The sequence below is a fragment of the Diceros bicornis genome, unplaced genomic scaffold (genome assembly GCF_020826845.1).
Source record: "Diceros bicornis minor isolate mBicDic1 unplaced genomic scaffold, mDicBic1.mat.cur scaffold_252_ctg1, whole genome shotgun sequence".
Taxonomy (NCBI): domain Eukaryota; kingdom Metazoa; phylum Chordata; class Mammalia; order Perissodactyla; family Rhinocerotidae; genus Diceros; species Diceros bicornis.
The window spans coordinates 140,501-166,732 of record NW_026691130.1 but is presented as its reverse complement, the minus strand read 5'-3'; the positions used below and the strand labels follow the sequence as shown (position 1 = coordinate 166,732).

The following is a 26,232-nucleotide window of genomic DNA, read 5'->3' as shown; positions in this document are numbered from 1 at the left end:
AGAGACTGGATAGAGTTGCCATCTATGAGGAATTCCTGCGGCTGACCAGAAGGGTACCCAGCTGCAGAACTTGACCCTGGACGGAAAGAATGCCCTTGGGGATGGTAAGGCTCCCTGGTCATTGGGGAAGAAAGTGAGGCCTTTCTAGGGACTCTGGAGGCCTGGGGCTGAGAGAACACTGAACTTGCTCAGGCTGGCAGGAGGTGGCATAGTCCCCCAGTCTTTACCCACCATTGAGAGAGAGAAAAGGACACCAGTGTAGTATGGGAGGCCCTCACCTTCTCCTAGACAGCTCAGTGACCTCAAGCTAGTCACCTTCCCTCTACGGACTTTTGTTTCCTTATCTCTGCACTGAGAGCCACTGGGCCAGATGGTCAGTGAGGGCCTCCAGCTGTGTGTGAAGCAGACTTACAGGTTTGGGGGTGGATGTGGTTTCTGATCCATAGGCTATAGTTTGCCAAGTCCCGCTCTAGGTGAGCACCAATGCACTAGAACTTTCTGCAGTGGTGGAATGTTCTATATCTGTGCTGTCCAGTGCATAGCTGCATGTGGCTGTTGAGTGCTCGAAAGATGGTATTGTGACTGGTCTTTATTGTTACTGATTTTTAATGTTACTGAGGTTAGAATTTTTATTTTATTTAACTAAAATTAATTTTAATTCAAAAAGAGACTTGTTGCTGCTGCATATCAGACAGCACACCTCTAAGAGGTTGTCTGGGTAGAGGCACAAGTAGGGTGACCTGCACCCCTCCCCCCATGCCCACTCCTTCCTGGAGTTTATGTTGTAGCTGGCAATAACAAGAATAGAGAATTGAAACTTATCAATTATTTGATCTGAACAAACTCATATTTTTAGGGGGTAACCAGAGAAGACTTCCTGCAGGAAATTACATTGTAGGTTAATCCTAGGAAATGAATATTAAGCAAATAGGTAAAGGAGAAGGGGATGATGTGTTTCTAGGCACGGAAGAACAATTTTGAGTGGGAATTTATGAATTTAGAGAGATCACATAGGCTTGCCAACTGTGATGACCCATTCTCCCCCCCGGCCGTCATAAGATAGTCCAACCCAAATTCAGTCCTCTGTGCCCAGAGGTATTAATTTGGTTTAATTTATTACACTTTTGTTCTGTGATAATGGCCTTGGATTTTGTAGCAAAGTGTGCTCACTTTTTAGAGATGGAAAGTAAAATGGGGTGAAACATCATGATGTATACTTGACTTTAATATTTCATTGAAAACATGGGATGAATCAAGGGTGGCAAGTGTTAATAATTTATACATTGATGAAATATTGTTTTAATTGGATGGAATGTACATTGTTAAATCTAGATGATGGATGTTTATGAGACTGTTCCCTTTATTTTTCTATTTTTCTGTGTCTAAAAAGTTTTATTAAAAAGAGTGAAACACACTCACATGGATTCTTCATTTCATTCACTTCCAGAATATTCTCCCAACAGAGATGACACCTTGACTGAGAAGCATGGTAAACCTGCGGGAAACCCCAGCCCATGGTAGGGGGCGAGTATCTTGATGCTGTGCCTCATTGAAGAGAACCATGCGCACAGGGTCTTGGATGATGAGGAAAGTTGGCCAACCCTTGTCAAGGACGGTTGAGGCACAGTGGGGTCAGCAGGAGCCCTGGGGCGATGACAGGAGGTGGCTCACCCCACCACTTGTCTTCCCAGAGCTCCCCTTCTGGGCCCTCATCCTCATCTGCTTGGCGGGCCTCCTGGTGCTCATCACAGGCCTGATCTGCTGTCTCCTGGTAAGCCATGACGTGTTGATTGTCTTCTTACCATTGGGTTGTAAGAGCTCTTTATATATTATAAGTACACGTCCTTTTCTAGGGATATGTTTTGCAGATGTTTTCTCCCAGTCTGTGCGTGGCTTGCCTTCTCCTTCACAACATGAGTCATTGGGGAAATATAAGTGACAGTCATCATGAGATTCTACCACACTTGAGAATGGCTAAAATTAAAAAGACTGACTATAGCAAGTGTTGTTGAAGATGTCAAGTCACTGAAACTCTCATCGAGTGCTGGTGAAAAATAGCTTGGATGCGTCTTTAATAATTACATACGTCTATCCAGCCATTCCTCTCCTAGGAATCCATCCAAGTGAAATAAACTCATATGTCTATACACAGACTTGTACATACATGTTGATAACAACCTATTTATTCTAGACAAAAACGGAAAACAACCAAAATGTCCATCTACTGGTGAACAGATACACAAAGTGTGGTATATCCCCACGGTGGAATACTATTCAACCATAAAAAAGAATGAATTATTTTTTTTCTTTTTTAATTATTTTATTGAAATTATAAAGGGTGTTAACATTGTGTAATTTCGGGTGTTCATTATTATTTGTGAATTTCTGTATAGACTGCATCATGCTCACCACCAGTAGTCTAACTATTATCCATCACCATGCATATGTGCCCCTTTAACTCTTTCACTCAATGCCCAGCCCCCGTCCCCTCTGGTAACCATTAATCTGTTCTCTTTATCCCTGTGTATGTTTATCTTCTGCGTATGAGTGAAATCATGCATATTTGATTTTGTCTGGCTTATTTCATTTAACATCCTACCCTCAAGGTCCATCCAGGTTGTTGCAAACACGATGATCTTGTCTTTTTTTTCTGGCTGAGTAGTATTCCATTGTATATAATACATACCACGTCTTCTTTAAGCATTCATCTGTAGCAGGGCGCTTGGATTGCTTCCATGTTTTGGCTATTGTGAATAATGCCGCAGTGAACACAGGGGTGCATAAATCTCTTTGAATTGTTGATTTCAATTTCTTTGGATAAATACCCAGTGGTGGGATAACTGGAAGGTATGCTATTTCTATTTTTAATTTTTTGAGAAATCTCCATAGTGTTTTCCCTGGTGGCTGCGCCAGTTTGCATTCCCACCAGCAATGTGTGCGCGTGCTCTTTTCTCCTTATCCTCTCCAACATTTGGTACTTTTTGTTTTGGGAATTTTAGTTATTGTGACAGGTATAAGGTGATCTCTCATTGTAGTTTTGATTTGAATATCCCTAATAATTAGTGATGTTTTACATCTTTTCATGTGTCTGTTGGCCTTCTGTATATCTTCTTTGGAAAAGTATCTGTTCGTATCCTCTGCCCATTTTTAGATTGGATTATCTGTTTTTTTTGTTGTTGGGTTGTATGAGTTGTTTATATATTTTGGAGATTAACCCCTTGTCAGATACATGATTTGCAAATATTTTCTCCCAGTTGGTGGGTTGTCTTTCCTTTTTTTTTTTTTTTTTTGGCGAAGAAGATCAGCCCTGAGCTAAAATCCATGGTAATCCTCCTCTTTTTTTCTGAGGAAGACTGGCTCTGAGCTAACATCTATTGCCAATCCTCCTCCTTTTTTTTCCCCCCAACGTACCAGTTGACAGTTGTATGTCATAGTTGCACATCCTTCTAGTTGCTGTATGTGGGACGCGGCCGCAGCATGGTGGGAAAAGTGGTGCGTTTGTGCGCGTCTGGGATCCGAACCTGGGCCGCCAGTAGCAGAGCGCGCACACTTAACCACTAAGGCTCGGGGCCGGCCCTGTCTTTTCGTTTTGTTCATCGTTTCCTTTGCCTTGCAGAAGCCTTTTAGTCTCATGTAGTCCCATTTGTATATTTTTTCTTTTCTTTCCCTTGCGTGAGTAGACATGGTATTGGAAAGGATGCTGCTAAGATCGATGTCAAAGACTGTACTGCGTATATTTTCTTCTAGGAGTTTTATGGTTTCAAGTGTTAGATTCAAGTCTTTTATCCATTTCGAGTTAATTTTTGTGTATGGTGGAAGATAATGATCTACTTTCATTCTTTTGCATGTGGCTGTCCAGTTTTCCCAACAGCATTTATTGAAGAGACTTGCCTTTCTCCATTGTATGATCTTGGCTCCTTCGTCAGAGGTTAACTGACCACAGATGTCTAGTTTTCTTTCTGGGCTTTCAGTTCTGTTCCATTGATCTATGAGTCTGCTTTTGTGCCAGTACCATGCCATTTTGATTACTATAGCTATGTAATATATTTTCAAGTTAGGATTGTGATGCCTCCAGCTTTGTTCTTTCTTCTCAGGATTGCTTTGGCTGTTCGAGGTCTTTTGTTATTCCATATATATTTTAAGATTCTGTGTTCTATTTCTGTGAAGAATGTCATTGGAATTCTGATTGGCATTGCATTGAATCTGTAGATTACTTTAGGTAATATGGACTTTTTAACTGTGTTTATTTTTCCAATCCATGTGCATGGAATATCTTCCCATTACTTCAGGTCATCATTGATTTCTTTCACTAATGTCTTATAGTTTTCATTGTATAGGTCTTTAACCTCTTTGGTTAAATTTATCCCTAGAGACTTTTTTCTTTTTGTTGCAATTGTAAATGGGATTGTATTCTTGAGTTCTCTTTCTGTTAGTTCATTATTAGAGTAGAAATGCAACTGATTGTGGTAAGTTGATTTTGTACGCTGCAACTTTGCTGTAATAGTTGATTATTTCTAATAGTTTTCTGATGGATTCTTTATGGTTTTTTCTATTTACAATCATGTCATCTGCAAACAGCAAGAGTTTCATTTCTTCCTTTCCAATTGGGATTCCTTTTATTTCTTTTTCCAGCCTAATTGCTCTGGACAAAACCTCCAGTACTATGTTGAATGGGATATGTCCTCTTGGTGGAAAGTCCCCTTTATCATTATATACTGCCCCTCTTTGTCTCTCATAGTCTTTTTTATCTTGAAGTCTGCTTTGTCTGATATAAGTTTGGCAACACCTACTTTCCTTTATTTGCCATTTTCTTGGAGTATTGTCTCCCATCCATTCATTCTGAGCCTGTTTGTTTTTAGAGCTGATATGTGTTTCCTGGCAGCAGCATATCGTTGGGTCTTCTTTTCTAATCCACCCCACCACTCTGTGTCTGTTGATTGGAGAATTCAATCGATTTACATTTAGAGTGATTATTGATACATGAGGGCTTAATCCCACCTAATCTATATTTCCATTGTTCCTCTTCCTTTGTGTTTCTGACTACCATTTCATTTTGGCGGTTTTCTGTGGCAGTTTTCTCTATTTTTATGATCCAAGGCTCTGCTCTGATTTTTTGTTTGCTGGTTACTCTGAGATTTGTATGAAGATCTCATAGATGAGACAGTCCATCTTCTGATAGCCTCTTATCTCCATTAGCCTAAGCAGGTTCCATCCCTTTCCTCTTCTCCTTCTGAGTTATTGTTGTCACAAGTTATTCATTTTTGTGTTGTGCATTTGTGACTAAGTTGAAGTGTTTATAGTTACTTTTGATGCCTTCCTTCCCTTCTTCTTTTAAGTTATAATTAAGTATTTGCTACCCTGTTGTGAAACAGAGCTGTAGCTTTCTGATTCTGTCTATTTATCTCTTTGCTCAAAGCTTTGTAGACATTTGCCTTCTTTTTGTTTCAGGTATGAGGGCGTTCTTGATCATTGCTTGTATGGGAGATCTCGTGGCGATGAACTCCCTCAGCCTTTGTTTATCTGGGAAAACTTTTATTTCTCCATTGTATCATAAGGATCATTTCACTGGATAGAGTATTCTTGGCTGAAAGTTTTTTTCTTTCAGTATTTTTAATATATCATTCCATTCTTTCCTTGCCTGTAAAGTTTCTGCCAAGAAATATGCTGAAAGCCTGATAGGGGTTCCTTTGTAGGTTATTTTCTTCTGTCTTGCTTCCCTTCACATTTTTTCTTTGTCATTGTCTTTTGCCAATTTTACTATTATACGCCTTGGAGAAGGTCTTTAAGCATTGATGTAATTAGGCGTTCTGTTGGCTTCATGTATTTGTAAGTCCGGTTCTTGCCCAGGGTTGGGAAGTTCTCAGCTATTATTTCTCTGAACAAGCTCTCTGCTCCTTTCTCCCTCTTTTCTCCCTCTGGAATACGTATAATTCTTAGGTTGCTTTTATAATTGCGTCATATATTTCTCCAAGAATTCCTTCATTTTCTAAAAATCTGAGTCCTTTCTCCTCGTCCACTGGAAGCATTTCTATATTTCTATCCTCTAAATCACTTATTCTTTCAACCTTGATATCAGCTCTATTTTGTAAGGATTCTAGATTCTTTTTTATCTCATTAATTATGTTCTTTATATCCAGAATTTCTGCTTGTTTTTTTTTTAATAGTTTCAGTCTCTTTGATGAAGTATTCTTTTTCCTCATTAATTTTATTCCTGAGTTCAGCGAACTGTCTGAACATTCTTGTAACTTGGTGAGTTTCTTTATGACAGTTATTTTGAATTCTCTGTCATTTAGATTGTAAATTTCTGTGACTTCAAGGTTGGTTTCTGGAGATTTGTCATTTCCTTCTGCTCTGAATTGTTACTGTAGTTTCTTATGGTGTTTGATGAACTTATCTTTTGCCTGCGTATTTGTGGTAGTATCAGGTCGCAGACTGGTGAGGGTGGGCCTCTTTACATAGTCTATGGAATTGAATGCTAATCTCTTCCACAAACAGCCGTGTGAACACATCCAGAAATAATGCTTAACTAGCTTTCTGGGCATCCCTTAGCTCTGTCAAGTTGACACCTGAAATTAACCAAAAAGGGTCAAGTTACAGAAGTGAGATGGGGGGATCTTTCACTGGGTCAGGAAGGAAAAGGACTGAGGTGGTTTTGGAAGGATCTGGAATTTTCTGGACTTTCTCGAAGAGCTTTGATAGAGCAGTCTTAGCAGTCATGGGGAAGGAAGCCTATTTCAGAGGGTCAAAGAGTGATTGAGAAACAGAAGGGCAGAGAGGGAGTGGAGGTGGACAGCTGTGCCTTGTGCCTCCTGACAACGGCCTCTGGATTTAACACAGTGATGGCTCCGTCCCAGAGCCCACAGCTTTGGTGTGGGGCTGACTCCTCACTAGGACTAGGGAGTTCTAATTCCTCAGTGTGAGCTACTCTGCATATTCCAAATCCCCAATGTCCTAGCAATGGGGTGTCAAATGGCCCTCTCTGGTCCAGCAGGATCCAGGCACAGGACCCTTTATGGGACAGGAGGAGGAGCCGGGTGTACACGGGGTTCTTACCTGCCAGACCTGGAGTTCTGGGGAGTGGAGCTGAGTGAGGCCACAGTGCAGGAGCCGCTGACAGGGTTTGAGGCCACCTGGGAGGAGAGCAGAGTAGGGTGGGCATGGGGGACGGTCAGGACAAGACCTGCCCCCTCATTTGTATGCTGCATCTCTGTGCCTGGACACAATCTGCTCCTCAAGTCTCGTTACCAAGAGCTGATTTCTTCCCTCATCGACTCTTTTCTTCCTTCTTCTTATATTGTTAAATTATTTTAAGTTAAATTTAGCTGGGTTTTCTCTCCCATACATTTAAAATTATTCCTTACTGATTCTTAGGTGGAGACTATGATTTCAGTGAGTTACAATGAAAAATGAAGGAGTTCAGGGGTGATAACTGTGGACCTGAGAAATTTAAATGATGGCATGGGGCGTGGTCCATGATCTTCAGGACAGCCATATGATAAGCCACATGATAATCAGAATTTTTAAGACAAGGTACTGTTAGGTTTTATGGTTTGAGTGAGAACAAAGGGAGAGGCCTACAATTGACACACAGTTTACCAACAGCAGAGAACCCTCCCTCACCTCTTCCAGCTCCTGGTGGTTCCTGCTTCCCTGCCTTGTGGCAGCAGATCTCCAATCTCTGCCTACGTCTTTCACATGATCTTCTTCCCTCCATGTCTCTGTGTCCTCATCTCTTCTTATAAGGATGCCAGTCACTGAATTGAGGGCCCACTCGTTTAATCTTCTCAGCAATCCTGGAGGTAGATACTGTTGTTATCCTCATTTTATAGGGAGCCTCAGAGGGATAAGTTAACTTGTCTAAGACTGTACAGCTAGGCAGAGGCAAAAATCAAACCCTGACCATTTGGCCCCAGCAGCCATACTGTTAGCCATCTTGCTGCACTGCCTTATAAGTGAGCATGGGTGAAAGGCTCTTCAAAAGTTGGGAGGAATTCCTGATCAGATAAAAACATCCTAGCTACATCATGTGAAATATTTCAATTATTTATTTAGATTCTGCATTTTTATCTAACTCTGGGAGCTAGTGAAATGGTCTCCCTTAGTGCTGTAATATTCCAGCTGAATCAGGTGAGCCATGAAAAGCAGAGTGCCCATCTCTAAACTGCTCACATTTCCAATAAAAGGAGCATCCATTTGAGTTGGCTTTTTTGGAGAGAAGAAATACCTTCAAGCTCCACTGAAGAAAACTTCAAGCAAGAAGACAGATGTGTGCCTAGTGTGCAGTGGCTTTGGCTGTGGATTTGAGCCATGTCAGGAGAGGTGGTGGAGCTGTGAGCGGAAGAAGCCCCACGGCAGGAGAGGCACCAGATGAAGACACCCCAGCGTTACACGGTGGGAAGAGTTCCATCCTGAGAGGGCAGCCTGCAGCTCCCAGGATCTGAGTAGTATTCATAAGACCAAGGCAGCCACTGTAGAGCCCAGGCTTATCTCCAAGGGGTGAAGTGACCCGTGTTCTGGAGGGGACACCTGGTTAAAATAAACATCCTGGCAAGGGGAAAGGAGTCATAAGACTATCCTGAAGTGCCCATATTTAAAGAGGAAATGACTTAGGTTGGAATTGCCAGGAAGCAGATCCTGAGACAAGGATTTGTCAGTTTATGTAGGAGGTGGTCCCAAAAATCCCAGATAGAGGAGAGAGGAAAGTGACAGGGCCGATAAAGAGTGTGACTGAGTAGGTTACCTCTGTGAGCAGCTGGAGCTCAGTCCCCTTGGAAGACTGTAGAACATGCCTCAGAGTTATTGCACACGGGGGTGGGAAAGGGAGGCGTTTACCGTTCCCCTCCCGTCTGTCACTGACTGAGTGTTGTGCCTGGCTCCACTTCTGGCAGCTGCACAGCAGCGAGGGAAGTGCTCCGGCCAGGAGGCATGGGTGCTTGTAGGAGGACACTGTGGGCATGTACTGGGGTGGTGAGGGCCTCAGGGATATGGGCCTGGCCCTGTCATACTCGCTACAGGAAAGAACAGTAGGGGAAGGGGGTGAAGGAGTTGGGTTCTTACTTAAAGTTGTCTGTATAAGCCTCAGTTTCTTACCCTTGCTAGCCCACAGTGCTTCCTTCACCAACAGTCCCCTTGAATCACTGCTCAGTTATACACAGTGCACAAGAATCTCCCTAATGTGGGGCTCTGAGCGGTTGCCCAGGTTTCTAATACCAAGCCATTGTGCCTTCATGGGGATGGTGACCCCTCAGCTCTGCCATCCTCAAAGATGTGACTTCATTTGACCCAGAGCGACGACAAGTCGAAAGGTAGTCTCTCTGTGTTCAGCTGGACCTCTTTTATCTTAATAGCTTTTAATTCATGTGTGTTTCTATTCAGAAAACAATTAGAAATTAAACTGAATACACAAACAGTTTTTCAAGTCCTGGCCCTAAAACTAGATCTGCAGGCCTGTTTTCAGGAGAGGGTAGTAACTGCTCTTCTCTCCAGGCTCGCTAGACCATGAGCTCCCGTGGGGCAGGGCCCAGGGCCCCTTCCCCTGCTACACCTGGTGAGTGAGAATGGCCCGCTGACTTCAAAGAGGGAGAGGAGACAGCTGTTCTCTTTGAGCCAGGTGTGCATGCCTCCCATTTCACATGGAGTTAGAGGGCAAATGAAGTTTGAACTCTCCACATCCTGCTTCCTTTTAGGGGTGCCTTCCAGGTGGGTAGTGGGGAATGTGGCTCAGATTTACAGCTAACACTTACATTGGTCTTACTGTGTTTCAGGTACTAAGGTCTTTATATATGTGTGTATATAAATATTTATAAATATACACACAAACATAAACATATACACACTCTCATTGCAACAACCTTACAAAGTAAGAACTATTTTTGTACCCATTTTACAGATTAAGAAACAGAGGCCAAAGAAGTTAGGTAACTTGTTCCCAGGTCACACAACTGGTCGGTAGAAGAGCAAATCTCAGCAGACTGGTTCAGAGCCTTAATTAATAAATATATCTACTCACTTTTCAGTTACTGGAAGAAAGATTTCACTTAGGAAAATGATGAGAGGGAGCCTTTCTTTAAGGGATTTAGCTTCTCTCGTAGTCAAGAAAGAAAATAACAATAAAGTCTTACCTTTTGTGGAAATGTTTGGCTACCCAACTATCGTTCCTTTCGCCTTCTCTGTGGTGAAATTATGGGACAAGTGTGTTAGGTGTCAAGGCTCTTACAAGCGAGAAAGCTGTGTTCATACATATAGGTGCACATCTTACAGTGGAGTGATGGGGAAGAGAGGAAAAGTGAACGAGAATGGGAAAAGGAAACATAAGTCGATTTTGCATGAGGCAGATAAATTTTGTGAGTAACAGTTTCTTTTCTCCTTTTGATAGTACAAGGGATTACAGAAGCCTCCACAGGAGAACAAATATTGATTTCTTGTTCTTTAGAAGACTTTCCAAATTTTGTGTACTTATGTTCTATGAAATACTGTATTAGTAGAAAAGGACAGCCTGCTTCATATAGTCTGAAAAAAAATGTTAGTGCCTAGAACTTTTTTTGGAAAGGAATCTAGCAATAACCATCACAGTTAATAGCCATATATACTTTATCCCAGCAATCCAACTTTTGGTAATCTATGCTCTAGGAATAGAAGCTCTAGTTAATTTAATAATGTTAATATAGTGAAAAAAAAATTAAATATATGAGGAAGGAATGGACAGGTGGTTAATCCATTTTAGGAAAAAGGAGCCTGCCTGTGGATGAGATTGCTTTTTTAATTGTGGTAGAGTATGAGTTGCTTTTATCTTTACTCAGGTCTCTCAGAATTAGAAAATGGAGTTGGTGTTCTGTCTCTCTGTGGTAATTCTTTAGTGAACAGGGAACTCTAAGAGACATAGTTATATCCTGAGTCACCCTATTTGGGAATTTCCGAGCAGATACAGGGCATATTAAACTGTATTATAAAAGAATGAGCAGTTACCTTGATATTCTCAGACACTTGTTAAGCTTCTGTTCTTTACTTGAAACCAAGACTTAACTTGTATTGTTTTGATGAAGGCAGTTGCTTTGGCCTAGAGGTATTGGGGAAAATGTTGAACAAAAAATGTTCCATCATTTTTTGAAAATCACCTACTGGTACAATTTAGGAATGCTGAATTTCTCCTGAAGCTTCTGTCTGCTTTTCTACTCTTCCCATTTACCCTACAGGGACTTGGTTTTATTTATCAGGTACAAGTTCCATTTAGAGTCTATTTTAGTAGATCTGGTTTTGTACTGGTTGTATTTAGTAAGAAATTAGACATAGACTTCAGATTCATTATTAGGGATTTTTATTTATTTTTTCCAAAAAGCTATGGTTCAGTAACACAATTTGAGTTTAAATGATTCAGTTTTGAGAATTGTAGCATAAGAAATGGGCACTGGAGTGCTTGTGTCTGGGTTTGAATCCTGTGACAGAGAGCAAATTGTTCAACCTTGCTAAATCTTGTAAGAGTGGGGATAATAATAATGGTTGTTTTGAAGATTAAAAAAGGTAATAGATATCTGCTTGACATCTGGTAAGTGCTTGACAAATGTTCACTGATCTTGTCACCACCACTCTTACCACTGTCACCATCATCACCATCTTTGTTCTCCACTAGGTTAGCCATACTTTGGTCCTGGCTTCTTGCCGCTGATCTAGGATAGTGGAGAGGCCAGCTCTGGGGATAGAGAGGCTAGCTATGAATTAAAGAAATGGGAGGTAAAGCCCCATGGTGGTAACAACTCGTAATATATTGATTTTATAGTGATTTATCCTACAAAATAACTTAGAATACATCCTTTGAAGCCTCAATTTAATGGCTCCATTTTAAAATTTAGATAGTTCCAATGACTATTGGATTTAATGGCCAGAGACATCTCTTTGTGGCCTCAGTTGAGAAAATTTGGTTGTGTCTATAATCTATCACAGTGGCAAAAAGGAAAGAACAGTTACAAATCACATTGGTGTGGTGTCTTAGTTGGCTCAGGCTGCCATAACAAAATACTACAAACTGGGTGGCTTAAACAACAGAAATGTATTTTCTCCCTCTTCTGGAGGCTGGAAGTCCAAGAGCATGGTGCCAGCAGGGTTGGTTTCTGGTGAGGCCTCTCTCCTTGTGTTGCATGTGGCCACCCTCCTCTGTGTCCTCATATGGCCTCTCCTCTGTGCCTGTGCGTGGAGAGAGAGCGATCTCTGCTGTCTCTTCCTCTTCTAAGGACACCAGTCCTATCAGATTAGGGCTCCACCCTTATGACCTCATTTAACCTTAATGACCTCCCTAAAGGCCCTGTCACATTGGGGATTGGAGCTTCACCATAAGAATTTGGGGCCAGCACAATTCAGTTTATAACACATGGTAAAGTAAAATAATTCCTTCAGGATTGTTATATGTGTTTTTATTAAGGGATATTTTTGAAATCTTCTTAATGTAATTTAAGGACTTGTTTATGTGGAAACTAAAAAGTGATAATTATACTGTGTGAAAAGCTGAAAATTTAGTCTGACAGCTCTGTTTCCATTCTACATTCACCTTGATGCTTCCCAATTCCCTTGTCTGGGGAAAAAATATATTAAGAAAAAATTAAAATTTCCTCAGCATATTGTAAAACGAAGTATAACAAATATTTTTTCAAAGTACAGTAGTGGTCAAGATCCTCTTGCTTTGAAAATTCCGGTTAGTAATTATTAACCGAGACATCATTACAATAATTCTAAACTTGCTGATATCTCCTTATATATGTCCCCTCTTTTCCTCCAGCAAAGAGGAATGCCTGATTGAAGAAGTTACCTTCTGTTCCTTAATAAGTATTTTCAGTTGTCTTTGTTTGCTTTGCTATCACTTTCCCCAACTCTCAATATTTTTTAAGAAATTGCAGATGGGTAACTGTGACAGGAAAAGGAAGAACTGAACTAAAATCTTTGATTATAGATTTACCTCAAGCACTCAACTACAGAAAGTAATAGGAAGGCGTAAAAAAGTTGATCATTATGTCAGATCCTTAAATTCTGATACACGGTCCTTCTTTCGGCAATAACATCTGTCTCTCAAAAACCTGTCAATTCCTACTATTATTCTAGTGTCAACAATAATGTGAAACGCGACGTTCTCTCTTCAGCTTCCCTGGTTCAGAAACTGCTTTGAGAAGACACATAATTATGTTCAGAATTTTAAGATTCAAGACCACCCTATTTCCTGTTGCTAAGCACACAAACTGACCGACTATTTTAAAAAAGAAAAGAGACGCCTGTCTTTGTGCCTGTTCTCGGCAAGTGGGAAGTCTGCCAACCTGCAAAAGCCCAGCTTGTATTTTGCTAGAGCCAATACTTTACTTTGCAAATGTTGAGCCCGTTCAAATGTAGCATTACCTTATGGTGAGCAGGAGTTAATTTTTGCAGATTTCTTGTACATTTTTTGTTATAAAAGTTTAAAGTATTGCTGGTGGGAATGTAAAATGGTACAGCCACTTTGGAAAACAGTTTGGCAGTTTCTCAGAATGTTCAACATAGTTACCATATGACCCAGCAACTCCACACCTAGGTATATACTCAAGAGAGGTAAAAACATATGCACACAAAATCTTATGTGCAAATTTCAAAGCAGCAGTATTCATAACAGCCAAAAAGTGGAAACAACTCAAATGTCCATCATCTGATAAATGGATGAACAAAATGTGGTATATCCATGCAATGGAATATTATTTGGCCGTTAAATGGAAGTACTTATAACTGCTACAGCATGGATAAACCTTGAAAACGTTATGCTGAGTGAAAAAAGCCAGTCAGGGGCTGGCCCAGTGGTGTAGCGCTTAAGTACACGCGCTCTGCTTTGGCGGCGCCGGGTTCGCAGGTTTGGATCCCAGGCACAGACCTATGCACTGCTCATCAAGCCACGCTATGGTGGCATCCCATATACAAAACAGAGGAAGATGGGGACAGATGTTAACTCAGGGCTAATCTTCCTCAGCAAAAAAGAGGAAGATTGGCAACAGATGTTAGCTCAGGGCCGATCTTCCTCACCAAAAAAAAGAAAAAGAAAAAAGCCACTCAAAAAAGACCACCTATTACACCTATTGTATAATTTTATTGATAAGAAATGTCCAGAAGAGGCAAATCTTTAGAGACAGAAGGTAAGTGGTTGCTAGGGCTGGAGGTTGGGGAGGATGGGGAGTGATTGCTAAAGGGTATGGAGTTTCTTTCTGGAATGATGAAAATGTTCTAAAATTGATTGTGGTGATAGTGGCACAGCTTTGTGAATAAACTAAAAAACTGCTAAACTATATAGTTTAAAAAGATGAATTGTATGATCTGTGAATTATGTCTCAATAAAACTGTTTTTAACAGTTTAAATTAAGTTAAATTTGTTAAATTGGAAAAAAAAAAGCCAAGAAGACAATGTTCATTTTCCTGGCATAATCCTGTACAAACAGATTTTGGGTAATTTCTTTTTCCTGTGTTTAGATTGATCTTTACATAGGTATAAGCATACTGAATATATAATTTTTTTTTCATTTACCATATTTAAGCATTTCCCTTGATGTGACATAGTCTTCATTTGCCTCATTTTTATGACTTCCTAGTCTTGCCTGTTTTGTTGTCATATAGGTCGCTTCCAACTTTTCATGATTATAAATAATGCTGCAAATGAACTTGTTTGTCCACGTAGCTTTTTTTTTCTGTTAGGTTTATTTCCTTACAATGTTTCCATGTAGAATTATAGAATCAAAGGCAACAAGGATATTTAGGACCCTTAATGTCTGACTCTTTTCCAAGAGGATTCTGCCTGTTTATTCTGCTACCAAGAATGCAAGAGCTTCTGTTTTACCTATCATTCATCAATACTGGGGGTTATAATTTTTTAAGTGAACTTTTCATTCCAGAATAATTTTAGGTTTGCAGAAAAGCTGCAAAGATAATATCAAGATTTCCCTTGAATCCCTTACTCAGTGTCCGCCATTGTTAACCTCTTACATTATAGTGCCACACTTGTCAAATCTAAGAAACCAACATAGGTACATCACTATTGACTAAACTCCAGACTTTATTCAGATTTCACCAGTTTTTCTATTAATGCCTCTTTGCTGTTGCAGGACCCAGTCCAGGATTGAGTGTTATAATTTTAATTTTAAAAAATTTAATGTAATGGGTATAAAATGATATTACATTATTGTCAGTCTTGTTTTTTGTTTTTTTAAGCCAAGTTTTTAAGGGAATATTTCTAACTATTTTGTTTGATAGGAGAAAGATTGGAAGTTAATTTCCCTCCCAATAAACTTAGTTTATCAGGGCTGGCCCGGTGGCACAAGCGGTTAAGTGCGCGCGCTCCGCTGCAGTGGCCCGGGGTTCGCTGGTTCGGACCCCGGGCGCGCACCGACGCACAGCTTCTCAAGCCGTGCTGTGGCAGCGTCCCATATAAAGTGGAGGAGGATGGGCATGGACGTTAGCCCAGGGCCAGTCTTCCTCAGCAAAAAGAGGAGGATTGGCAGACGTTAACTCAGGGCCCATCTTCCTCACAAAAGAAAAAAAAAAACTTACTTTATGAAAGTATTATTCCTGTCACTTGAAAACTAGAAACACACTTCTGTGGTCTTCCTGCCGAAAATGCATTACCGGAATGTAACGATGAGGAAACATCAGTCAAACACATATTGAGAGACAGTCTACAAAGTAGCCAGCCTATATTCTTAAAAAGATGTCAAGGTCAAGAATGACAAAGACAGACTGAGGAGCTGTTCCAGATTAAAAGAAATTTAAGAGACATGACCCTAGATTGGATCCTGAACCTGGAAAAAAGTTGGCTACAAAGGAGATTATTGGGCCAATTGACAAAATCTGAATGTGGACTGTGGAATGAAAAATAAGATTGTATCAATGTAAAATTTCCTGATTTTAATCATTGAACTCTGCTCATGAAAGAGAATGTCCCTGTGGACATTTGGAAATACATACTGAACTGTTTAGGGGGAGAGAAGGAAGATGTCTGTAACTTACCTTCAAATGGTTCAGGAAAAAATAGTATGCATATATATAAACATACTCACATGCATGTATGTAGAGGGAGAGAGAATGATAAAACAAATGGGGCAAAACATAAACAATTGTTAAATCCAGCTAAAGAGTATTAGGGAAGTTTCTTGTATGATTCTTGCAACTTTTCTGTAAGTTTGAAGTTATATCAAAATAAAAAGTTACCCCTCTCCCCCTCCAAAAAAGTAGAACTTTTTTCCCTATTGAGTCTCCTAAATAATTTTCTATTTATTCCTATTGGGTCTCAGCAGATCCTCAAATACAAGTTGCCTCTTTTGATCCTTATGGGGGAATAATGCACCAGACTGATTTTTATGCATAATTAACGGTAATCTTTTTATAACTCCTGATTTATTACATGCCACTAAAATATAATGTTCTCATTAATTAGTGTATTACTAGAGTTTGTTGAGGACCCAGAGTTCCATATTCTAAAAAGTCTGGAATTCTTGGCAAAATGGCACTTAATAACTACTTGGTATCACAGAGAATTGTAACTTCTCCTGTTTTTAGGAAGTACCCACTGTTAACCGTGCTTTTTTGAATTGGTCATTGTTTTCAGTTCCTGTGGTTACGGAAGCGTTTACTGTAAGTTAAATCATGGTTTTGTGCTACTTTTGTTGATCGCACCGGTTACCGTTTAGACTGTTGTTGTTTCTCTCCAGTTCTTGGCTCTCTGCATTCTTTGTCCAGTGGAAATGGGCCTGGAGTCTTCTGCCTCTCTTAGTGGGTCAGAGGAGTTTGAGAACTACTGGTTGCAAGGAGTAACTCAAGGCACTTCCTTTGGCCCTCCCAGGTGGCTTTCTCATCTCTGAGACAGGCCTACACCTTTGCTTTATGTCTTGGCCTTTAACAGACCAACAAAGACGGAGGGACTGCTGTGTACTCCCTGAGCTGGGTTAGTAATTTCTCTGGTATTGGTTCATCAACACTCCCTAAATGGGTCTTGAAAGTGAAATATCCAAGGCCTTCCAAACTCACAAGTCTGGTCACTGATTTGCCTCAGGTCTTCACTAAATGACCGCTATTGTGTACCTACTCTGAGTCCTCACATGCAGCTAGCTGAAGCTCAAGCACAGTAGCACATCACTTGGAGCCATCTTTATAAATAACTTATTTTGAGAATAGGAAAAATGAAAGTAGTTGTTACATTAGGGTACTGGTAATAGGTGATTTTTGCCTGTTTTAAAATTTGTCTTTGTTATTATATCAGCTTTTCAATTACAAAAGGAATAGAAGACACATTGTATCACAAATACTGTTCATATTGATAAATCAGAATGTTGATTAATATAATTTTGCTAATTAAACCATATGGTATAATGGAAAACGCTTAGTAATGACATAATGGCCTCTTTGGATGGTGAAATTGCAATATCCTATAAGGCAATCTTGACCCAACAATTTTATTTCTAGGAAGCTGTCCCACTAATATTCTCACGTTTGCAGATAGACATACACTCAAGGATATTGTTGCAGCATGGTTTGCAGTGGTAGATGGTGGGAAACAAACCAAGGTCCATCAAAATGAGACTGGTTAAATAAATTATGGTGCATCTATAGAACAGGATAATATGCAGCTGTTAAAATTGCAATATAGTCTCTTTGCCAGTCCAACAAGTAAGAAACTTAGAAGTCACCACTCCATCCTAACAAGTAAAAACACAAACAAACCAAAAAATCAGCAACTCTTCTTCAGTCTGTCAGAGAAGTGAGATCATAGGGCAGTCCACTACTCCTAAAATTGGAGGGACTGCCAGGTGCATAGAGAAATCACAACTTACCAGAACAGAGCTGAAACCTCTACAATAACCAGTGCTGAGGGAGAGAAACCTCAACTGTAACTGACAGATTGCTGGAGGCTCAGTGTAAATAGGTTCAAGAGATTAAAAACTCCAGGGGGACTAGTCATAGGGAGACTCCCCTCTTTTGTGAGTTTACAGGTCCTCACAGTGAACATCGGAGAAAAATTCCCTCATAATTCAGGTAGAGGAATGGGGAAAAGGAACCATTTTTGAAATGCACTAGAGCATTCTGTTCTTAGCAGTATCTGCCCTCAGGAGAAGCTATTTAACCAGAACCTAACTGATCTAGGGGAAGGGAAATACCCAACTCCAGAAGGCCCTAGGCTTCTATGTGGAGAAAAGGAAATAACCAATTCCAGCCCCTTCTAGCCTTGAACCTAAAATTGCTCTAAAAAGATGATGTCTTAAAAATCAATTGACTTAGATGCATGGATTTATTTCTGGACTCTCAGTTCTGTTTCATTCATCTGTATGTCTGTCCTTATACCAGTACAGACTAGAATTACTCTAGTTTTGTAGTAAGTTTTGAAATTGGGAAGTGTGAGTCCTCCAACTTTGCACTTCTTTGGAAGATTTTTTTGGCTATTCTAGGTCCCTTGTATTTCCACATGAATTTTAGTATCAGCTTGTCAATTTCTGCAAAAATGCCAGCTGGGATTTTGATAGAGATTGCTTTGAATCTGTAGATCAGTTTAGGAGTATTGTTGTCTTATCAATATTAAGTCTTACATTGCTTGTACACAGAATGTGTTTCCATTTGTTTAGGTCTTCTTTAATTTTTTTCTTCAATGTTTTATAGTTTTCAGTGTATTTGTCTTGCACTTCTTTGTTAAATTTATTCTGTTGTATTTTATTCTTTTTGATGCTATTGTAAATGAAATTGTTTTCTGATGTCAATTTCAGATTGTTTATTGCTAATGTATAGAAGTACATTATTTCTATTTATATATTGATCTTGTATCCTACAACCTTGCAGAACTTGTTTATTAGCTCTGTTTGTTCCTTGTGGAGTCCTTTATATAAGATCACGTTATCTTCAAATAGAGATAGATTTACAGTGATGCGTCACGTAACGATGGGGATATGTTTTGAGGAATGCATTGTTAGGCAATTTCAGTGTTGTGCGAACATCATAGAGTGTACTTACACAAATCTAGGTGGTATAGCCTACTACACACCTAGGCTATATGGTACTAGTCTTTTGGAACTACCGTCATATGTGCAGTCCGTCATTGACTGAAACATCATTATTCAGCACGTGACTACTTTTTCTTTTGCAGTTTAGATGCCTTTCGTTTCTTTTTCTTGTCATACTTCCTGGCTAGAATCTGCAGTACAGTGTTAAATAGAAGTGATGAGAGCAGACATTCTTGTGTTAATCTGAATCATAGGGAGAGAGCTTTCAATCTTTCACCGTTGACTATGATGTTAGCTGTGGGTTTTTCTTAGATGCATTTTATCAAGTTGAGGGAGTTCCCTTCTATTCCTAGTTTGTTGAGTGTTTTTTGCTTATCATGAACATGTTGGATTTTGTCAAATGCTTTTTCTGTGTCTATGGAGATAATTATTCAGAGGGATTGTCTTTTATTCTATTAATATGGTATATTACATTACTTGATTGTCATATGTTGAACCGACTTTGCATTGCTAGGATAAATCCTCCTTGATCATGGTGTATAATCCCTTTTATATGTTGCTGAATTTGGTTTGCTAGTATTTTATTGAAAATTTTCACATCTATATTCATAAGAAATATTGGTCTGTAATTTTCTTGTGACATCTTTGTCTAGTTTCAGTGTTAGGGACTGGCCTCATAGAATGAGTTGAGAAGTATTTCTTCCTCACCTGTTTTTGGAAGAGTTGATGAAGGATTAGTGTTAATTATTCTTTAAATGTCTGGTAGAATTCACCAGTGAAGCCTTTGGTCCTGGACTTTTCTTTAGGGGAAGTTTTTTGATTACTAATTCAATTGCTTAACTTGTTATAAGCCTATTTAGATTTTCTCTTTCTTCTTGAGTAGATTTTGTTAGTGTGTGTCCATCTAAGAGTTTGTCCAGTTCATCTAGGTTATCTAATTTGTTGGCATACAATTATTTTTAGTATGCCTTTATAATCTTTTTTATATCTGTAAGGTAGGTAACATAGTACCCATTTTCATTTCTGATTTACTTAGTAATTTAAATCTTCTCTCTATTTATTTATTTATTTATTTATTTATTTATTTATTTATTTGGTCAGTCTAGCTAAAGGTATCTCAATTTGTTGATCTTTTCAAAGAATCAACTTTTGGTTTTGTTGATTTTCTGTACTGCTTTTCTCTTCTCTAATTCATTTATTTCTGCCCTAATCTTTATAATTTTCTTCCTTCTGCTTGCTTTGGATTTAATTTGCTCTTCTTTTTCTAATTTCTTAACATGGAAGTTTAGGTTACTGATTTGAGTTCTTTCTTCTTTTTTGATATAGACACATACAGCTATGAATTTCCCTAGTCTAAGCACTGCTTCTGATAGGTTTTGGTATGTTGTGTTTTCCTTTTCATTCATCTCAAACTATCTTCTAATTTCCCTTGTGATTTTTTCTTTGACCCATTAATTATTTGAGTGTGTTTTTAAATTCCCACATATTTTTGAATTTGCCAAATTTCCTTCCTTTATTGATTTCTAATTTCATTCTATTGTCAGCAGAGTTCATACTTTCAATCCCTTTAAATTTATTGAGACTTCATTTATGGCCTAACATATAGAATGTTCCATGTGCAGTTGAGAAGAATATGTATTCTGCTGTTGGGTGGGTTGAGTCTTCTGTATGTCTATTGGGTCTCATTGGTTTATAGTTGTTCAAGACCTCTGTTTCCTTATTGATCTTCTATCCAGTTGTTCTATCCATTATTGAATGTGGGGTATTGAAGTCTCCAACTACTATTGTTGAATTGTCTATTTCTCCTTTTAATTCTCTCAGTTTTCGCTGCAGGTATTTTAGGGCTTTGTTGTTAAGATATGTGTAGATATATAGATATAGGTATAGATATCTGTTTCTCATTGTTATAAATTTGTCATAAACTGATCCTTTTATCATTATAAAATGTCCTTTGTCTCAAGTAACAATTTTGTGTCTTAAAGTCTATTTTGTCTGATATTAATATAGCCGCTCTAGCTTTCTTTTGGTTACTGTTTGCATAGTGTATTTTTTCCATGAGGCTTTGTTCATATACCCTTTTCTGTCTCTTTGCTTGGAACCTCTTTGTGTCTTTGAATCTAAAATGAGTCTCTTTAGACAGCATATAGTTGGATCATGTTTTTTATCCATTCTACCAGTCTCTTACCTTAATGGTAGTATTTATTCCATTTAAACTTAATGTCATTATCGAAAAAGTAGGATTTGCATTTGCCATTTTGCTCTTTGTTTTCTATATATCTTTTTTTGTTCCTTTAATCCTCCATGCTGCCTTCTTTTGCACTAAATATATATTTTCTAGTATACCATTTTAAATCTCTGTCATTTATTTTGCTGTGGGTACCCTACTGTCATAATTAATATCTTAGCTTATAATAATCTAGTTTGGATTAATACCAATTTAATTTAAATAGCATACAAAAACTTTGCTCCTATATAGCTCCATTCTTTTCCCACTCCCTTGTGATGTTATTGTAATACAAACTATATCTTTATATCTTATATGCTACTCATCAACATAGATTTATAATTACTGCTTGATGCACTTGTCTTTTAAATTATATAGGAGAAGAAGAAGTTACAAACAAACAAAAAATATATTTATGCTTTGTTTTATATTTCCCAATGTAGTTACCCTTACTAGTGCTATTTATTTCTTACTATGAATGTGAGTTACTGTGTAGTGTCCTTTCATTTCAGCCTGAGGGATTCCCTGTAGTATTTCTTGTAAGGCGGGTATGGTAATGACAAATTTTCTCTGTTTTTGTTTAGCAAGGGATACCTCAATTTCTCCTTCATTTTTGAAGGAAAGTTTTGGTAGATATAGAATTCTTGATTGACAGTCTTTTTCTTTCAGCACTTTGAGTATGTTATCCTACTGCCTGTTGGCTTCCATGGTTTCTGATGAGACATCAACTGCTAATCTTATTGAGGATCCCTTATATATGAGGAGTCACTCCTCTGTTTTCACTTTCAAGATTCTCTCTTTTTCTTTGGCTTTCAATAGTTTGATTATGATGTATCTAGGTAAGGATCTCTGAGTTTATCATACTTGGACTTTGTTGAGTTTCTTTAAAGTGTAGATTAATGTTTTTCGTCAAATTTGGGAAGTTTTTGCCATTATTTCTTCAGAATTTCTTTCTGCACCTTTTTCTTTCTCTTCTCCTTCTGGGACTTTCATTGTGCCTATGCTGGTATGCTTGATGGTGTCCCACAGATCTCTCTCTGTTCATTTTCCTTCATTCTTTTTTCTTTCTTTTCCTCAGTCTGATAATCTCAATTGAGTTATATTCAAGTTTGTTGATACTTTCTTCTGCCTATTTATATCTGCTGCTGAACCCTTCTAGTGAATTTTTTATTCTGGTGATTGTACTTTTCAACTGCAGAATTTCTATTTGGTTCTTTTTTTTTTTTTTTTTTAATAATTTCTATCTCTTTATTGATAATCTCTTTTTGGACATTGTTCTCATACTTTCCTTTATTTTTTTAGACATGATTTCCCTTAGTTCTTTGAACGTATTTAAAATAGCTAATTTAAAGCCTTTTTCTAGTAAGTCCAACATCTGGGCTTCCTCAGGGATAGTTTCTTTTGACTGCTTTTTTTTTTTTTCCTGTGTATGGGCTTTATTGTCTTGTTTTTTTTCATGTCTCATAATTTTTTGTTACAATTTGGACATTTGAAAATAATAAAATATGACAACTCTGAACATCTGATTCTCTTCCTCTCAGAGTTTGTTGTTGCTGTTTGTTTACTGACTTTCTGGACTAATTATGTAAAGTATTTTTTTGTCATGTGTGGTCACTGAAGGTTCTATTCACTTATTAGTGATCAGCTAATGATTAGACAGAGTTTTTTGAAATGCCTAAAACCAGTAAGTTTCACAGTCTTTGCCAAGGGGCTTTGAGTGTGTCTTCGGGCACACCTTCAGCCCTCATCCAGGCAGTTTACAATTCCACCTTGACCTTTGCTAAGTGCTTGCACAGAGCCTCAGGGTGAGCCTGAGGTGAGAGCTTAGGCCCTTCTCAGGACTTTTCCTGAGCATGCCCAAGGCCTGAGCGTGCAGGTGGCCATCTGGATTTCCAGGAGTGTGTTGGAGCTTTTCAAAGCCCCCTATGGACATCTTGTTAACCAGCTTTTCCTTTTAAGGTTTTTGGTTAGCCTGTTGTTTGCCCAACTGTTATCTACTGCCCAACTTTTATATACAGCCTTGATGTTAAACAATTGTCTCTGATTTTTTTTTTTTTTTTTTGTGAGGGAGATCAGCCCTGAGCTAACATCTGATGCCAATCCTCCTCTTTTTTCTGAGGAAGACTGGCCCTGAGCTAACATCCGTGCTCATCTTCCTCCACTTTATATGGGACGCCGCCACAGCATGGCTCGACAAACAGTGCGTCAGTGCATGCTGGGGATCCGAACCGGCGAACCCTGGGCTGCCACAGCAGAGTGCGTGCACTTAACTGCCTGCGCCACTGGGCCGGCCCCTGTCTCTGATTATTTTTGACAAATACCCCCAAGGAGAAGGCTTTTTGCACTGTGTGAGCTCCAAGTCAAGTCAAATAAAGACAGTCTTGTGAGTGTAGCCTTCCAGGAAACCACCAGATAAGTCACGTAATGACAGTTCTCTGAGCATGGGGCGTTGAAGGAATTCCATCTCTTTTCCACTCCTTCCAGTAGCTGTTAGACTGCTGGGTTACAGGCTGTGGATTTTCAAAGTTACCGCAGACCTGAAGAGTGGGAAATGAGAATAGGACAAGTTAAAGCACCATAAAGTGTACTGTTCCTACCAAGATTCAGTTGTTTTTCTTGAGTAAATGCTCCCCTGATTGCTGCAAGCCTGTGGTTAATCTCCGGAATTCTAAGTTATTTTCCAGTGTCGAAGATGTTTTCCGGTGTCACTGTTTCTTTTATGAAACATAGAATTTTGAGAGGTTCTTATTCTACCATTTTCTCTGACATCTCTGTTCATTTGTTTTTAACATCAAAGTTGTTTCTTTTATTTTTTGGAATAGAAGAGATGGTATATTTGAAGAGAAGCAACACCTGATTCTGTTTCAGCTGTGTTTATGGCATTTTCTGTCTGAACATTTGGGCCTCAGTTTTTCCATATGCAGAAAAGGGGTGCAAATACGTCTCCCCATCTATTCTGTAGGGCTCTGTGAACTAAATGCTACTGTATATGTGGAGATGCTTTGGTCTCTTTGGAAGAAAAGCACTTAAATTCCTCAAGGCTTCAGGGTTGTTACTTCCAGTTCTGCTTCCCACTGCGTGTCCTTGATCAAGCCACTGAACCAATTGCTTCTGTTTCTTTTTCCACCTCTCCCCTCCCCTCTCTCTTTTCAAGGAAGAGACAATGTTCATTCTCCTGATAGACATGCCAGTAAATTTAAATTGCTTTAAATGTATTTAAAATTATTTGAAGATGTTCAGGAAAAACTGTTGTTGTTATTTGAGGTTGACTAGAAATTATGGCTGTTTGCACATATGCAGAATATTATAATGCAATCTTGAATGTGATTATTGGAGGGTTTTTTATATTACACATAATACCAGAAATAGAGTTTTGAAACCTCTGGTAGTCCTTTGTATGCATCTCTCTCTCTCCCTCTCCCTTTTTTTTTTTGCCATCAGGTACCTTCCTAGCTCCATCAAATCTGAGCATCTCTGAGGAAAGTGGCTAGAACTCACAGCTTTTTTTTTTGGCTTGTGCTAAAATATACATAACATAAAATTTACCATTTTAACCACATTTAAGTGTACAATTCAGTCGCGTTAAGTACATTCACATAGTTGTGCAATGTATGCATTTCTTTTTGAAAAATATAGATTCCATAGTTCCTTGACAATATTTGCTTTGTGAACCAACACTGTTTTTAAAATTAAAGAGTATGGACTATACCAGTTTTTTGCTCATTCATTTTGTAGGAAGCCATGAGTTTTATAAACATGGTAGCTGTTGATTTCAATGGTCATGCTTCCTTTACCTCATTTCATTTCTGAAAACAACCTAAACAACCTAATTGTTCATACACAATACATTTAACTCACGTCTCTTTTGGTGCTGCAGGTTGCAATGCAGGCAGGGATTAACTTGGGGACAGCTGTGTCAAGAGGATTGTATCAACCAGCAACAATCTTTATGGGCCGCCAAATGTCAGCCATCCCAAGCGCTGGAGATGTTAGTACAGAGCAGAAATCTCCCCAACCCACGAAGAACTTCAGAACAATTCCTGACCCACGTTCACAGCGACAGACAGCCAGAGCAGTGATGTGACAGACAGCTATGTAGTCTGCACTAATAGTGGCACACAGTGCTTAAATAAGTCTGACAAAATAGATGGAAGGACATCTCTTCAGATTGGTGAGAAAACGCCAGTGACAGCCAGCCCATTGTCTGAGGAGGAACAGACTCATTGCTTGGAGATAGGAAGCAACTCACGTCACGGCAAGAGTAATTTATCTGAAAGCAAAAAGTCTGCTGAACTCCATTCCCTGTTACGGGGAAGATTACGTCCAGGGAGCAGAACCACTGATTTAAAGTGTGACAGTTCCAGCAGATCAGGGGCATCAGAGGGAGAAATACTGACACGGGAACATATTGAAGTCAAGGAAGACAGTGCCAGACTACCAGTCGCTCCGATATCAGTCTCAGAATACTGTGCATCTGAAAGTAAGTGTTCTCAAGAGAAGCATTCTGCTCAGGAAGGTTTCTCAGGTGGGGTGAGAGGCTGAGGTTGTTTGCTGATTTTTGTTGGTATTTAGTTTTTCTGGGTGGTAGTGGTCTTATGTAAGAACAAAGTGTACTCTCTAATTTTATCTTTTGTCAAAAAACAAAGTACAGTGGTGACTTTGCCAACAAATTCCATTCTAATGAATTCTTAAATATGTATGTGGAAATATTCTTACAAGCGAATTCTCTGATTTTTAAACTCATTGTTATATTTTTAATATATTTAATAAAATATTTTTAATGAGTTTTTAAATACTGTAATTAATCATGGATTGTTTCTACATGTTTTAACTGATGAATAATCCCACTCCGTGAGGTGGAACGTCTTACCTCGCTTCTCCCTGCACTTAGTGATCAGTAGTCTCTTCATATCCCCTCTTCCAGATCATCCTCCTCACGGGGACCCCGAGGCACAGAAGCCCTTCAGGAAAATGCAGCAACAGCAGGAAGAGGAAAGTCTGAGCAGCAGCAGTGACCTCACAGTTGCCGTAAGT

At 39.0% G+C, this 26,232-nt stretch overlaps 1 long non-coding RNA gene and 1 pseudogene across 1 annotated transcript; one reads left to right on the top strand and one right to left on the bottom strand.

Moving 5' to 3' along the window:
- Positions 1-1,486: 1,486 nt before the first annotated feature.
- On the top strand, positions 1,487-26,232 carry LOC131402753 (centrosomal protein kizuna-like; annotated as a pseudogene).
- Positions 7,664-17,073, bottom strand: LOC131402749 (uncharacterized). Its single transcript, XR_009218937.1, has 3 exons — positions 17,014-17,073; positions 10,122-10,169; positions 7,664-7,793 (listed from the first exon to the last, which is right to left on the bottom strand). It is a non-coding gene; the product is annotated as an uncharacterized LOC131402749 (long non-coding RNA).